Source organism: Macaca thibetana, chromosome 12 (genome assembly GCF_024542745.1).
Source record: "Macaca thibetana thibetana isolate TM-01 chromosome 12, ASM2454274v1, whole genome shotgun sequence".
NCBI classification, from domain to species: domain Eukaryota; kingdom Metazoa; phylum Chordata; class Mammalia; order Primates; family Cercopithecidae; genus Macaca; species Macaca thibetana.
In genome coordinates this window covers 89,972,167-89,988,845 of record NC_065589.1, presented here as the reverse complement: position 1 = coordinate 89,988,845, position 16,679 = coordinate 89,972,167, and the positions used below count along the sequence as shown (strand labels likewise).

The 16,679-nt window shown below is 35.5% G+C and overlaps 1 pseudogene; it reads left to right on the top strand.

The window, feature by feature from the left end:
- The first annotated feature begins 8,172 nt into the window (after nt 1-8,172).
- Nucleotides 8,173-16,679, top strand: part of LOC126932337 (ATP synthase F(0) complex subunit B1, mitochondrial-like) — a 139,645-nt pseudogene continuing 131,138 nt past the window's right edge.

Here is a 16,679-nt window from a genome sequence, read left to right as displayed (position 1 = left end):
AAAGGTGGTGCCAATGTCTAGTAGATTTCATAAAAAATTATTTCAGTGCTTTCTACCTCTGTCATCTATGGCACAACCCCAAAAGGAGATTTCTGTTCACCTGGCGGAAAGGCCTTTGTCTTCTTACTAGGGTTCCTGAAAATATTCTTCTTTTTCTACATTTCTCCTTCTGCTGCAATGGAGGAATTCCTCCCATCAAAGAGTAAGTCCTTCATGTGCATTCTGAATTCCAACCCTCATTTTCAGGTCTTGCTTCATAATTTATCACCTCTCTCTCTCTCCTGTGTTTATGACTCTCTTTCTCTACTGGACTATCCTCACCAATATTCAAATATTATCTAGTACTGCCATGTTAAAAACAGGCTTCTTTCATCCCACTTCTCTCTGTATCTGCTGGTCTACCTTTCTTCTCCCTTTTCTTGAAAAAATTGTCCCCACTATCATGCTATTTTGGGTCCCTATATATTTCCTTTATAGCACTTATTGTCATCTGTAATTACATATTTATTTGTTTATTGTATTTATTAGACTACAAGCTGCATGCAAACAATGATTATTTGTATTTATTTAGACACCTAGCACAGGCACACAATACCTTTTGGTAAATATTTGTTATGTGAATAGAACACTCTAAATCCCGTGTTCTTCCCACTGAAGAGTGATAGGGATGGGGGCATTATGATGCATACCATTTGTTGACTTATGGTCATCATCTGTTTCACTGGTTTTGTTAAAAAAAAACTTTATATTTTAGAGAAGTCTTAAGTTAAAAAGAAATTAAGCAGAAAATACAGAGTTCCCATGTAACCCCTTGCCACATACATACAGCCTCCCCATCATCAACGTCTCTCACCAGCGCACCAGAGTGGTATTTGTTAGAATCAATGAACCAACACTGACACATCATTATCTACCCAAATTCATATTTTACATTAAGGTTCACTTTGTGTTGTATGTTCTGTGGGTTTTAACAGATGTATAATAATGTGTAGACATCATTATGATATTATACAGAATAGTTTCACTGCCCTAAATAGCCCCTCTGCTCTACTTATTTATCCCTCCCTCCCCCAAACCCTTGTCCACCACTGATCTTTCTTTTGTCTCTACGCTTTTGCCTTTTCCAGAATGTCATGTCATTGGAATCATACAGGGTTTAGCCTTTTCAGACTGGCCCCTTTCACTTAGCAATATGCATTTAAAGTTCCTCCATTTTTTGAGTGTGGCTTGATAGCTCCTTTATTTTTAGTGCTGAATAATATTCCATTGTCGGAATGTACCACAGTTTATTTACCCATTCACCTACTGAAGGCCATCTTGGTTGCTTCCAAGCTTTGGTAATTATGAATAAAACTACTATAAACATTTGTGTGTAGGTTTTCATGTGGACATACATTTTCAACTAATGTGGGTAAATATCAAGGAGTGTGGTTGCTGGATCATATGCTATGAGTATGTTTAGTTTTGTAAGAATCTGCCAAACTCTCTTCCAAAGTGGCTGTACCATTTTGCATTCGCACCAGCAATGAACGAGAGCTCCTTTTGCTCCTGTTTCCAGCATTTAGTGTTGTCAGTGTTTTGGATTTTAGCCATCCTAATAGACATGTAATAGTATCTCATTTTAATTTGCAATTCCCTAATGTCTTATCATGTTGGGAATCTTTCTCTATGATTACTTGACATTTGTATATTTTGTTTGGTGAGGTGTCTATTCAGATATTTGCCCATATTTAAATCAGGTTGTTTGTTTTCTTCTTCTTCTTAAGTTTTAAGAGTTCTGTATATATTTTGAATAACAGTCCTTTATCAGGTATTTCTTTTGCAAATGTTTCCTCCCTGTCTGTATCTTGTTTTCTTGTTCTCTTGATCCTTTTACATTTTACCCTCTTTCTGAAACATTTTGGCACCCACTCTTCTTCTGTTATTTCTCTTATTATAGAAGAAAATTGTCTGAGAAATTCACACTAAGATGTAAGTGCCTCATTTTATTTATTTCTCAAAATAGGACTGAAGGGAAATGACAGGGCTTAACATTAGGAAATAACTTCTGATGATAGAATTTAAGTTTTTATGATATTGAAGTGAGGTATTTTTTGGAAGAGATTTTTTTTTTGTAATTATTCTCCCCAAATATTGGTGACTATAATGTATACATTGAGGGTGTTCAGTCACAGAATTTCAATTTCCTACCACTATTTGCTTGACACTTGAGATACTTTAAAGACAAATAAAAAGGAAATATGACTTTATCAGCAGGTAGTTGTCTTAAAGAACTCATCTCAAAATCCGAAGTTCCTAAATATAAATATATTCAAGAGGGAATCAATTAACTCCATGGTTGAGTGAATTATATTTCTCAAACTGTTTGCTTGCAATAGAAATGCAAATCAAATTACATTGTGCAAAAAAAGAAGTATGTTGGTTATGTATCTGTGAATGACAAGCAAGGAACTTTTTTTGAATGATGCTATTCAATTACTCAACCCTGTGTGACTTTATTCACAAACAGGATTTCCCCAAATGGTGGGAAAGACAGTAGCCGCAAACTTGTGTACTTACAGATCGCAATCCAAAAAAGAAACCCCCAAACTCTTTAGTGTTTATGTAGTAAATTTCACTGAAAAGTATGATTGTCCATCTTGGATAATGTGGCCAAGGAGATGAAGAACTTTATTCATTTAGGGGTCATGTGACTATCTCTATGGTCTGGGATGCAAGAATTTCACTTGTACTACAAGAATTTACCCCAGGTAAGAGGAATTTTGTTAAGAAAAGGGTGTGAGAAGCTTAAGACAGCAAAACCAACAGATATTGGATTTATACATTCCTTATCTGGAATTCATATTATTCATTCCCTATTTTCAGAGTGCTGATCAAAAACAGGTTCTTGCTTTGAACAACAGAACACTTTGAGTGACTCACTAGTCAGATGCTGTAAGGTATTTATTTATTTTTTGCTAAAGCTAAAAATACATTAATCAGTTATGTATGTAGATGTCTTGAAGACCTAACAAAGAATGAAGAAAATATTCATTTATATATTAAGTGGTTATTATGAGGCCTATATTTATTTTTTTAGAGACAGGGTCTCACTCTGTCACCCAGGCTGGAATGCAGTGGCATGATGCTACCTCACTGCAATCAAGAACTCCCGGGTTCAAATGATCCTCCTACCTCAGTGTTCCAAGTAGCTAGTACTACCAGCCACACCACCATGCCTGGCTAATTTTTTTATTTTAATTTTTTTGTAGAGACAGGTCTTGCTATATTGCCCAGGCTGGTTTTGAACTCTTGGTCTCAAGCCTTCTTTCTGCTTTGGCCTCCCAAATTGTTGGGATTGCAGGCATGAGCCACACTAACCACCTAGGCTTATATTTTTATTTGCTCTATTTTGTAAATAATTATTTTAGAGTAGAACAGGAAAATAAGAAGTGTTCATTATTTTTGGCATAGTTGTGATAATTCTTGTTTAGTTGGTTTTCCCTGCTTGGTGGTAACCAGGCAACAAGAGTTGCCAGAAGAATGAACTGTGAGGACTAAATTTTTAAAAATTAAGTCTTTAAAAAAATCACCTTCTCATAGTTCATATTTTCTATTTCATCCAAATTATTTTTAATTTAAATCTTCAAATATAATCAAAACTTCAAGACAGAATGCTATATTTTAATCGATTTTTTATTTAGCTGTTATTTAGACATTTTTAGTCAAACTTTAAAATGTTTTAGGTATTCTGTTTTTGCAGTGTTTCTTTGAAGAGCTGGGGCAATAATTTTTGATAATACTGATTCAGGATAGCGCTAAGCCAAAAATTCTATGTTGGATATTCTTTTGCCAATTGCTAGTTCTGTAACCCTAGGCCAGTTTCAATGTAGAAGTGAAATAATAGAACTAACCTCATAAGACTGTTGGGAGAATTCAGTGAGATTATGCACACAAAACACTTGACATATGCCTTGGTACTCAATGAGTGGTTAGTCAATGTTAGTTTACATCAGCTATGTTAATACTTATCTGTTAAGAGATGCAGAAAATTTCTGATTTCAGTCATTATTAGTGTTAACTTCATGCTTAAGGGGATCACTGCCTGGGGTCGGGAGCTGTCTTTTAGACATCTGGTTCCAGTGTGAAGGTGAATATTTTACAGTCAACTCTTCCGTGAGAACTACAGGTGGGAAATGAAGAAATAATCTTAATTGAATGCTCCAAAAGCCATTAGTGGATATTATTCAGAATCATTCCTTATTTTGAAGTGTGATACATATTTAACAGGTAAAATGTACATTTTAGATTAGAATTATGTAAAACTTTTATGTGTTGTCCAAGAGTCAATTACAGTTTTATCATTTTCAATAGTTTTATTCTGTTTTTCTTTCTTTATATATAGGTTAAGTTATATTTTATACCAACAATCTTCATTTTCTGCTGCTGAATAACAGAGAACCTTAGGTTGGGTAAAGAAAAATTTGTGTGTCCCATAGTTTTAGTGGCTGGGAAGTCCAAGAGCATGGTGCTGGGATCTGGCAAGAGGCTTTGTGTTGCTTCATAACAGAGTGGAAGGTCAGGTGAGCACACAAGACAGAGAAAGACAAAATGGGATCCAGTCTTATCCTTTCATCAGAGCCCACTACTATGGTAACTAACCCACTCTCAGGATAATGGGATTAACCCACTTATAAGGGCAGATCCCTTATGACCTACGCACCTCTTAAAGGTTCACCACATAACACCATTACAATGGCAATTACATTTCAATGTGAGTTTTGGAGGGGACATTCAAACAATAGCATCAACTAATCATGAAAATAATTTATCTGTTCCTGTTTTAATGTATAGCTTTGATATTTCAAAAAAAGAAACTGCCCATTAATTTCTTGGTGCATGTGCAATACAATGTGAACAAAACATACAAATTTCAGAATTTAAAAAATCTATTTGGAGTTTTCATTTAACTTTATATTACACTCACCTAAGGAAATTAGAGCCATTAATAATATTTCAATATGTGTACTTATTTTACACAGGAGAATATTTTTTTCAAATATTTGAGAGCATATATATTTGCTATAAATGAGCATATAATTAACAAGTATCATTGCATATTGTCTTTATTAACTGCAAACATTTATTAAGTGTCTTCTGTGCAATAAATGGACAATACTTTGGAATACTAAGAATGAAAAAACAAACAAATGAACAAAAAACTCAGTTGGTATTAAGTAATATAATGGGCAGTGCCCTCAGTGATATTTTTACATTGACTTCAAAGTCAGGTTATACGTTTGTATATTTTAATAATGCAAAAATTATGTTAAGGGATATTTCAATGATAATGACAACATGGTTTAAAAGGATTAAACACTTGCATAGACTTTTCTCCAAAGAATATATATGAATGGCCAATAAGTCTATTAAAAGGTGGCCAGGCATGGTGGCTCATGCCTATAATCCCAGTGCTTTGGGAGGTCAAGGTGGGAGGATCGCTTGGAGACAGGAATTTTAGACCAGCATGGGTAACATAGTGAGACTTTGTCTCTACCCAAAAAAAAAAAAAAAAAAAAAAAACCTAAAATATTAGCCAGCCAGTCATGGTGGTTCATGCCTGCTAGTCCTCGCTACTTGGGAAGCTGAGGTGGGAGGATCACTTGAGTGCAAGAGTTGGAGATGACAGTGAGCTGTGATCATACCACTTTACTCCAGCCTGAGAGACAGAGTGAAACCCTGTCTCAAAAACAAACAAACAAACAAACAAAAACAAAAAACCCCCAAAATAAGATTCCACCTCACACCCATTAGTAAAACGAACAAGCAAACAAAAACCAAGAAAATAATTGTTAGTGAGGATGTGGCAAATTGGAACCCTTGGTCACTGTTAATTGGCATATCAAATATTACAATATTATAACCACTGTAGAAAATAGTATGCCATTTAAAAAAACTAAAACTAGATTTTAGCAATTCCACTTCTAAGAGTGTACCTGAAATTATTGAAATAGGGTCTCAAACAGGTATTTGTACACCCATGTTAATAGCAGCATTATTCATAATAGCTAAATTATGAATGCAACCCAAAAGTGTTACTTTCATCAAGAAATGAATGGATAAGCAAAATATATACATATATAATGTAATACTGTTTAAACCTTAAAAAGGAAGGACATTCTGTCATGTGCTATAACATGGATGGACCTTGAAACATATTATGCTAAGTGAAATAAGCCAGTCACAAAAAAGACACCTATTATATGATTCCACTTATATGGGGTATAAATCATAGAGTCAGAAATCCTAGAAACAGAAAGTTGAATGGTGGTTGCTGGGGCAGATGGGAGAGGGTAAGGTAAAGAGAAGATGTTGTTTAATGGCTATATAGTTTCAGTTTTGCAAGATGAAGAGTTCTAGAGATAGACCATGGTGATGGTTATACAACAATATGAATGTAATACCACGGCACTTTATACTTAAAATGGATAAGGTAAATTTTATTCACATGTATTTTGCCACAATAAAATAATTGGAAAAAAAGGTGATCATCTAGCATCTAGCAGTCTAAGTTGGCTCTAAACTTCTTTTAAGCACTCTTTCCACCATATCATTTCTTTTGTTGGGGATTTATTTTCCAGTTGAGCTTTGTTGGAAATGAACTTAATTTGTAACCTGACAAGTTCAAGAAAATAGCATTTTATATTTTGAATTTCTTTCAAATTTGAATATAATGTAAATTTCTAATTTTTAGCTGGCTTGCACAATTAGTCTGAATTTGTGAAGGTTTATGATTCAGCTTACATTTTGTTCAGGTAGCTTTGTGGAAGGTAATTATCTTCTGTTTGAAAACATGAGCTATTATATCATAATATATGAAATTTGACATTTATTAGTAACAGCTTTTGACATGGTTTTCATCATTGATTTTCTTTCCTCTCTTCCAGTTGTTTTAGTTGTACTTTCTTCCAGATGCACAGACAAGAAATTTTTTAAAATCTTTTATGATACATTGTGAACAATGGTGCTGGAAGAATGAACTTAGAATACAGGTGGTGAGGGGGCTACGAGATGGCTGACTAGAGGCACTTGGCACTAGGCACTCACCTCCTTCACAGACAAGGACCAAAACAACAAATAGATAACCACATGTTGAACAGAGCTTCTAAGAGAGAACACTAGCATCCATCAAGAAAGTGACAGGGAACTCCTGAGATACAGAAGGAGAGGAAAGCAAGACAGCCATACTGGCCAGGATTGGTTTGGAGTCAGGAGAAATTCTCCATCATGAGGAAAATGTAAGTGAGAGATTCTCAGTGGTCTACATTCCCACCACGTACTCCTGCAATTCTAGCCACTGATAAGCCCCTTGGCTCTTTTGGGCCCTGAGTTAGTGTAGGGAGCTGCCTGGTGTCCAGATGACAGCATTGATCCAGAGAGGAAGTTTGTATTGGTTCCCATACATCCCCCGAGACTCAAGCGGCTGCAGCACAGTATAATTTTGTACTACTCTGGTGGGACTGGGCTCTCAAAATGATGAGATAGTCCCTATACACCCACATTTCTGAAGCCTTGATGATATCCCTGACATCAACCCAGAAGGCTGCAGTATTGTGACACCAGCTGGACCTGGTAGTGGGGGTAGGACTCCAGCATTCTAGCCCACTCAGTGTTCTATGTTTTCAGGGAATATGTAGTGCAGTGTACCAGGGAGGCTGCATCTGGGACAAAGGGAGCTGAAGTGTGTGCTGCTCAGAGCCAGACAACTGCCTGTCTGGAGCTGCTGCCATTGACAGAAAACCCACCCTATTTAGCAGCAGGACCACTGTGCATCTGCACACACCTTCAAGAGGCCTGGGAACTAGAGCAGTCTTGGGGCCTGAGGACAGGCCCATACTGACTGCCACCGCCGGTGCCCAAATATGTTTTCTTGTGGTCTGAAGACAGGCCCACCCAACCTGCCACTGGCACCTGCATGCATCTCCAAGGGAACCAGGGACTGATTTGCCCAGTCTTCTGCTGCTGCCACCACTGACATCCGTTTGTGTTCACCAGCTTGACTGGGGACTAGCCTGCCCAGCCAACTGTTGCCTCTGCTGTCAGTCTTAGCATGAGGCTTGGGGCCTGAGGGTTGGCTGTTGCCACTACTGCCATTGGTGATGCCACACATGCTGAGCAGGGGCCCAAGGACCCATGGACCTGGCCTACCAATGCCATTACTGGCACCCAAGTAAGCTGTCTGGAGGCACAAGGACCAGCGTGCTCAGATCTGCCACTACTGGCATCCCTATATGACACCTGGAGGCCCAAAGATCAGCATGCCTGCCATATTGCCAAAAAATGGAAAGGAGAGAATCTTTCTAATGCATACTAGGAGGCCAACATTACACTGGTAGCAAAACCAGACAATGCCATAACATAAAAAGAAAACTATAGGCCAGTATCTCTGATGAACATAGAAACAAAAATATCAACAAAACAAACCAAATGCAACAACACATCAGAAGGATAACCCACCGTGATTGAGTGAGATTTATCCCAGGAATGCAAGCATGGTACAACAGATGCAAATTAATAAATGTGATACGTCATATCAACAGAATGAAGGATGAAATACTATGATTGTATCAATAGATGCAGAAAAAGGCAGTTGACAAAATTTAACATCTCTTCATGATAAAAACTCTCAATAATGTAGGAATTGAAGGAATATACCACAACATAAGAAAGTTGATATAAAACAAATCCACAGCTAACATCATGCTGAATGGAGAAAAGCTAAAATCTTTTATGAATTAGGATAAGACAAAGATGCCCACTTTTACCACTCTTATTCAGCATACTATTGGAAGTCCTAGTTAGAGCAATCAGGCAAGAACTAGAAATAAAAAGCATACAAATCAGAAAGAGTAAGTCAAATTGTCTTTGTAGATGATGTGATATATTTAGAAAAGCTTAAAGCCTCTACCAAAAAAAATCTTTGAACTGGTAAATTCAGCTAAGTTCTGGGATACAATCAGCATACAAAAAGTAGTAACATTTAACACACCAATAATAAACTAGCAGAAAAAAGAAATCAAGAAAACAACTTCATTTACAATAGCTACAAAAAATAATAAAAGATCTTGGTATAAATTTAACCAAGGAGGTGAAACACTTCTATAATGTAAACTGTAAAACAATAATGGAAGAAATTAAAGAGGACCCAAACAAATGGAAAGAAATCCCATGCTTATGGATTGGAATAATTAATATTGTTAAAATGACAATACTACCCAGAGCAATTCACAGATTCAATGCAGTACCCATCAAAATACCAATGGCATTTTTCACAGAAATAGAAAGAACAATCTTAAATTTTGCATGGAACCACGAAATACCCAAATATCCAAACAACCCTGAGCCAGAAAAAACAAAACAACAACAACAACAAAAACCCAAAGCTGAAGTTATCACAGTACCTGACTTCAAGATATGCTGCAAAGTTATAGTAATCCTAAAGGCATGATATTGGTATAAAAACAGATACATATAGACCAGTAGAACAGGATAGAAAACCCAGAAATAAATTCACATATTTGTAGCCAACCGATTTTTGACAAGGTGCCGAGAATATACATTGGGGAAAAGACAGTCTTTTCACTAAATGGTGCTAGAGAAACTGGGTGTCTATATGCAGAAGAATGAAACTAGACTCTTAATCTATTACCATATAAAAATCAAATCAAAGTGGATTAAAAACTTACACATAAGACTCAAAACATAAGATTATAGAAGAAAACATAGAGAAAATGCTCCCAGGTCATCTAGGCAAAGATTTTATATCTAAGACTTCACAAGTATAGTCAGAAAAGACAAAAATATCCTAATGGGACTATATTAAACTAAAAAGCTTCTGCAAAGCAAAGGAAATAAGCAACAGACTGAAGAGACAATCTGTAAAATGACAGAAAATATTTACAAATTATCCATCTGACAAGTCACCGACATCCACAATACACAAGGAACTCAACTCCGCAGCAAAAGTCGGCAATGCACATGTACTCCTGAACTTAAAAGTGACATTAAAAAAGTAGACAAAGGATATGAATAGATTTTCTTTTAAAAGAATACATACAAATGACCAAGAGTTATATAAAGAATGAAAAAAATGCTCACGATTATGAATCATCAGTGAAATGCAAATCAAAGCCACAATGAGATATCATCTCACCTCAGTTAGAATGGGTATTATCAAAAAACCAAAAAATAACAAATGTTGGCAAGGATACAGAGAAAAGGAACTAAACAGTATGGAGGTTTCTCAAAAAAAACTAAAAATGCGACTACCATACAATCCAGCAACCCTACTCCTTGGTATTTATGCAGAGGAAAGGAAAATAAAATCTTATTTTCTCTTTTTCTTTCGTGTTTTCATTTTCTACCAAATCAAAGAAATTACCTTTACCTTGTATGTTCTGTATCTTCCTGCTTTTTTGCCATTCTTCATACTATTCCCTCAACCTGGAGTGCCCTTTCCCTCCTCTCTGTATAAACTCTATCTTTCCAAATCTGACTCAAAGGGCAACTTCCTTATGGCATTTTTTCTAATCTACTCCTTCTTTCCCACTTGCCAAAAGGAATTAATTTGTCCTTCCCTTATGCCTCCTCTGCTCTGTGCTATTAGTTCCAAGCGGGTTTGCTAATAGCAAAGGTCATTGTTAGGTCTACCGCCAGAAAGATGGATCTGTGTACTTATGCCCACTGCATCCTGGGCTACTCTTTAAGTCCACCAGGCACTGATTACCAGTTTGTCTGAGTTCAGTGAGACAAAAGATACTCACATACAGGTTATGTAAAGCAAGTTAATTACTTACAGGTCAACAGCAAGGGACAGAAAAACAAACAAACAAAAACACCTCAGATCCATTGTGAGCCAGTCTCTCAAGACTCAAGAAAGCTACCATGGTGGATGGCATCTCGACTGCATATGCTGGACTTTGCACCACAGCTGAGGCATCCCAAAATCCACCTTCCTTGGTTATATACCTCAGAGACCACATGACACAGTGGGCAAAGCTTTGAAGGACATCCTGTTCCAGATGAGAGAGGAGCAAAGTCTGGGCTATCCCTGGCACTTATTCCCTAACTCAAGATGTTACCTTCTCTGGGAGGGACAGGAACAATGTCCAGGCTGTTTGAGGCAGTTCCTTCCCAATTTCAAGATATCATATTCCCAGCACATTCTGTGGTTATTCTTGAGAACTATGAGCAAGAAATGGGGAGATCTAGGTTGGTACAAGACCACCTGGAGAACTGTCCTGCACATCTTTCCTCTATTAGGGGTTTTAAATTTATTGAAAGTGTGACATTGGCTGATTTTTATTTATGTTCTATTTCTCAATATTCTTGGTATGATGCCTTGAACATTAATAGTTTTTTCAAAATTACTTCAAAGAGGATGCATATGGAGTCACCATTATAACCTACTAATTACATAGTTACTTCGAGTACCTGAAAACCATAAGAGGATACTTGGGCTATTTCTTTTTATTGTGGTAAACAAACATGTAAAATAAAATTTACCCTGTTAACCATTTTTAAGTGTACAAGTCAGAACTCTTTTTTTTTTTTTTTCTTTTTGAGACAGTTTCTCTCTTGTTGCCCAGGCTGGAGTACAATGGCATGATCTTGGCTAACCGCAACCTGTGCCTCCTGGGTTCAAGCCATTCTCCTGCCTCGGCCTCCTGAGCAGGTGGGATTACAGTCGCCTGCCACCATGCTCAGCTAATTTTGTATTCTTAGTAGAGACGGGATTTCTCCATGTTGGTCAGCCTGGTCTCGAACTCCCAACTTCAGGTGATCTGCCCACCTCAGCCTCCCAAAGTGCTGGGATTACAGGCGTGAGCCACCACACCCAACCAAGTGTACAAGTCAGAACTCTTATGTATAGTCACAGTGTTGTGCAATTGAGCTCTATAATCTTTTCATCCTATGACACTGAAGCTCTTTATCCTGTAAACTGCAGGTCTCCTCCTACCTCCCCCAGCCCTTAGCAAGCAACTTTCTACTTTCTGTTTCTATGATTTTGACTAATTTAGGTATTTCATATGTGTGGAATTATACAGAATTTGTCATTTTGTGACTGGCTTATTTTGCTTAGTGTAATGGCCTCAAGATTCTTCCATGTTGTAGTATGTAACAGAATTTCCTTTTTTAAGACTGCATGATATTTCATTGTGTATATATACCACTTTTTCTATATTCGTTCATCTGTCCATGGACATTTGAGTTGTTTCCACCTTTTGTCTGTTATGAATGATGCTGTGATGAACATGGATGTGCAAATATCTCTTCCAGGCCCTGGTCTGAATACTTTTAAATGTATATACAGAAGTGAGATTGCTGGATTACATGGTAATTCTATTTTTAATTCTTTTGGGGAACTCTCACACTGTTTTCCACAATGGCTCTATCATTTTACAGTCTCAGCAACAGAGCATAAGGCTCCCAATACCTCCACTTTCTTGCCAACACTTGTTATTTTTTTTGTTCAACAGTGGCCATCCTAATAACTGTGAGGCTATATCTCATTGTGGTTTTGATTTGTATTGCTTCTATTAGTAGTGATGTCAAATGCCTTTTCATATGCTTCTTGGCCATTTGTATATCTTGTTTGAAGAATTGTCTATTCAAGTCCTTTGTCCATTTAGAATTATGTTTATTTTTGTTCTTGTTACTTTGAAAAAGTTCACTATATATTCTATAAAGGTTGAGTTGTAACAATTTATATATATAAATCCCTTATTAGATAAACAATTTGCAAGTATTTTCTCCCATTCTGTAGGTTGCCTTTTCACTCTGTTGACTGTTTTCTTTGATGCACGGAAGTTTTTCTGTTTGATGTATTCCTGTTTGTCTGTTTTTTCTTTTGTTTCCTGTACTTTGGGTGTCATATTCAAGAAATCATTGCCAAATTCAAATGTCCTGATTCTTTCCCCTAGGTTTTCTTCTAGGAGTTTTATAGTTTTAGATCTTACCTTCAGATCTTTATTCAATTTTGAGTTAGTTTTTATATACGGTATAAGGTAGAGGTCCAACTTTATTCTTGTGCTTGTGGATATCTGGTTTTCCCAACACCTTTCACAACATTTTGAAGAGAGTATCATTTCCCCATTGTGCAGCTTTGGCATCCTTGTTGAAAATCGTTTGGCCATCTATGCAAGAGTTTATTTCTGGGCTCCCTATTCTGTTCCATTATTATATATATCTATGTCAGTACCAACTGTTTTGATTGCTGTTGCTTGCAGTGTGTTTTGAAATAAAAAAGTGTGAAGCTTCCAACTTTATTCTTCTTTCCTAATTGTTTTGGCTATTTGAGATCCCATCAAAATTTATATGAATTTTAGATTTTTTTTCTATTTTTGCAAAAATGCCATTGGGATGTTGATAAGGATATATTGAATCTATAGATCATTTTAGTTAGTACGGACATTTAAAAAGTAATGTCTTCCAATTGGAGAACATGGGATATCTTTCCATTTACTTCTGTCTTCTTTGATTTCTTTTTGCAATGTTTTGTGGTGTTCAGTGTATAAATTTTTCACTTCCTAGGTCAAATTTATTCCTAACATTTGTATTCTTGATGCTATAATAAATAAAATTGTTTTCCTAATTTCCTTTTTCAATTTATTAATGTTTGTGTATGGAAATGCAACTGTTTTTTATGGATTTATTTTCTATCCTGAGATTTTGATGAAATTATTTATTGGTTGTGACAGTTTGTGTGTGTGTGTGTATGTGTAATCTTTAGGAGTTTCTAAATGCAGTTAGCCCTCTTTATTGTGGGTTTTGCATACATGAATTGAACCAAATACAGATTGAAACCTGTGGATACGAAGGACCAACTGTATTATGCTATTTTAGATGAGCTACTTGAGTACCTATGAATTTTGGTATCCATGGGGGTGTCCTAAAACCAATTCCTCATGGATACAGAGAGCCAACTGTATAAGATCATGTTATCTGAAAACAGGGATAATTTTACTTTTTCTTTCCTAATTTGAATGCCTTTTATTTATTTTTCTTGCCTAATTACTCTAGCTAGAACTTCTAGGACTATGATGAATAGAAGTGATGAGAATGGGCATCCTTTTCTTGTTCCTGATCTTAGAAGAAAAGTTTTCAGTCTTTCACCATTGAGTATGATGTTAGCTGTGAGCTTTCCATACACATCTTTTATTGTGTTGAGGTAGTTTCCTTTTATTCCTAGTTTGATGAGTGTTTTTATCGGGAAAGCATGTTGAATTTTGTCAAATGCTTTTTCTGCATCAATTGAGATGATTATTTTTTGTCCTTCACTTTGTTAATGTGACGTGTTAAATTAACTGATTTTACTCTGTTGAACCATCCTTGTATTTTAGGTATATATTTCACTTGATTTTGGTGTATCATCCTTTTAATATGCTGGTTATGCAGCATATTAAAATTATTTTGTTGACAATTTTTATATCAGTATTTTAGTATTTTGTTGAGAAGTTTTGTGTCAATATACACCAGGGATATTGGTCTGTAATTTTCTTTTCATGTACTGTACTTCTTTGTCTGCTCTTGATATCATAGTAATGCTGGCTTCCTAGAATAAATTTGGAAATATTTCCTCCTCTTCAATTCTTTGGAAGAGTTTGATGAGGATTGACGTTAATTCTTCTTTAAATGTGTGGTGGATTTTTTTAGTAAAGCTATCTTAGCTTTTTTTTTTTTTTTTTTTTTGGTTAGGAGGCTTTTAATTACATTTTCTGTCTCCATAGTTGTTATAAATCTGTTCAGATTTTTTTTATTTCTTTATGAGTCAATCTTGGTAGATTATAAGTTTATAGTACTCTCTTATAATCTTGTTTATTTCTGGGACATCAGTTGTAATGTTCCTTCTTCATTTCTAATTTTAGTTATTTGATTCTTCTCTCTCTCTCTCTTTTTTTTTTCTTTAGTCTAGCTAAGGGTTTGTCAACTTTTTTAATCTGAGAATATTTTTGACTGTCTATTCCACATGGCAAAGGAGAACATTCTACAGGGGTGGGAATAGTTGAAACTATATATAGATTTGACGCCCATATATCTAAGTATTAAATGATTGCTACTGCATGAATTTCTAAGATAGTCTTAAGACTATGGTAGCATAGAATTTTATTTCTGAAAAATTTTTGAGAGAGGATACAATTGTTTAAAGCAATTGCCAGTGTTTTTAATGGAGGAGAATATATGTACATATAGTTTATAAAGATCAGTTAAATTCTGTATTTCTATTGGGATATATTTTATAGATTAATGACATACTGGTAGTATATTCCTCTGATAGGAATTTTCAGTGAGAGACATTCACTTTGCATTTTGAAGTTTATATAAGAATTCGTTTTCATCATTCTTTCTCTCTTAGTGAAGTTCTATTAGAAAATCATTATTTTTCTATGCAATGTGTCTCTTGGTTATATTTTCATCAGGCAATTACCTGTTTGAATTTTGTTATTCTTACTATTTAGAATTTTCATTAAAATTAGAAATATTTCTGCTTAAAGAAAAGTAGTTATTTTCTGAGGATAGAGGCTTAAATTTTTATACAAATTCTCAAATACCTGTGGAACCAATAGTGACCTATGCAGTTGGGATGTTTTTGTGTGAGTAAGAATATCTGCTACATTTCTGGATAGATTGTCTTGTGAGGATCATGGTGGCCATAGCTTGTCTTGTGAATGAAAGTTTTTCTAGAAATATATTAAACACTTTTCTTACAGTGGAAAAGGAAAAATCTTGGACTTGAAAAAAGAAGGCCCTTCCAACTGTGGACTGTCCAGGTAAAATCGTTTATAATTGTATCTAGTTTTTCACTAAATCATTATAATTATTATATTATGGTATCATCAACATTTTAAATATGATGGTTAAGGTTATTATTGAAATACAAACTTATTGCACAGATTTAAGTTTTTTCTGATGATCCTTTCTTTAAAAATATAACCTCAATCTATCAACATTGTACTAACCTATTATAAGTATCAAAGTTAAAAAGAGAGATTTTTAATTACTCATCTAGAGCACAGCCCCTTGGGTTACCCACTTTCTCTCGCTTCTTTAAGAAAATGTTATCTTTTTAATCTCAATCTATCAACACTCTACTAACCTATTATAACTATCAAAGTTAAAAGGAGAAATTTTTAATTACTCATCCGGAGTACAGCCTTTTGGGTTACCCACTTCCTCTCCTTTCTTTAAGAAAATGTTATCTTTTGCTTAAAACTTTAAAAATTAAGAATGTAGTTTCTACCACTAACCCAGAAGCTTTTAAATTAGTTTTTCTACAATGGACTGAAGATACCCTAGGGAAGGTAAACATTCCCATTATTCAGTTGATATGGTAGAATTTGCCAGGGAAGCAGGTGCCTCAGTCATTTTATCTCTCCTAGAATCTGGGAAACTCACTCAACTATGTAGCTAAACTGGAATGAAGGCATGCTGTACTATCTTTGAAAACTGGAGAAAACCAGTTAATAAGGATCACCCTCCAGATTTTCCCCACTGTCACTCCATTCTGTTTGGTTTCTTGGGCTATGATTAAGGAGTTTAGGAACTACCCACCATGAACAGAAGCCATCCTTGGAACAATTTTCTGTGAGTATATGTTATGGTTTGAATGTGTCCCCGAAATTTCATGTTCTGGAAACTTG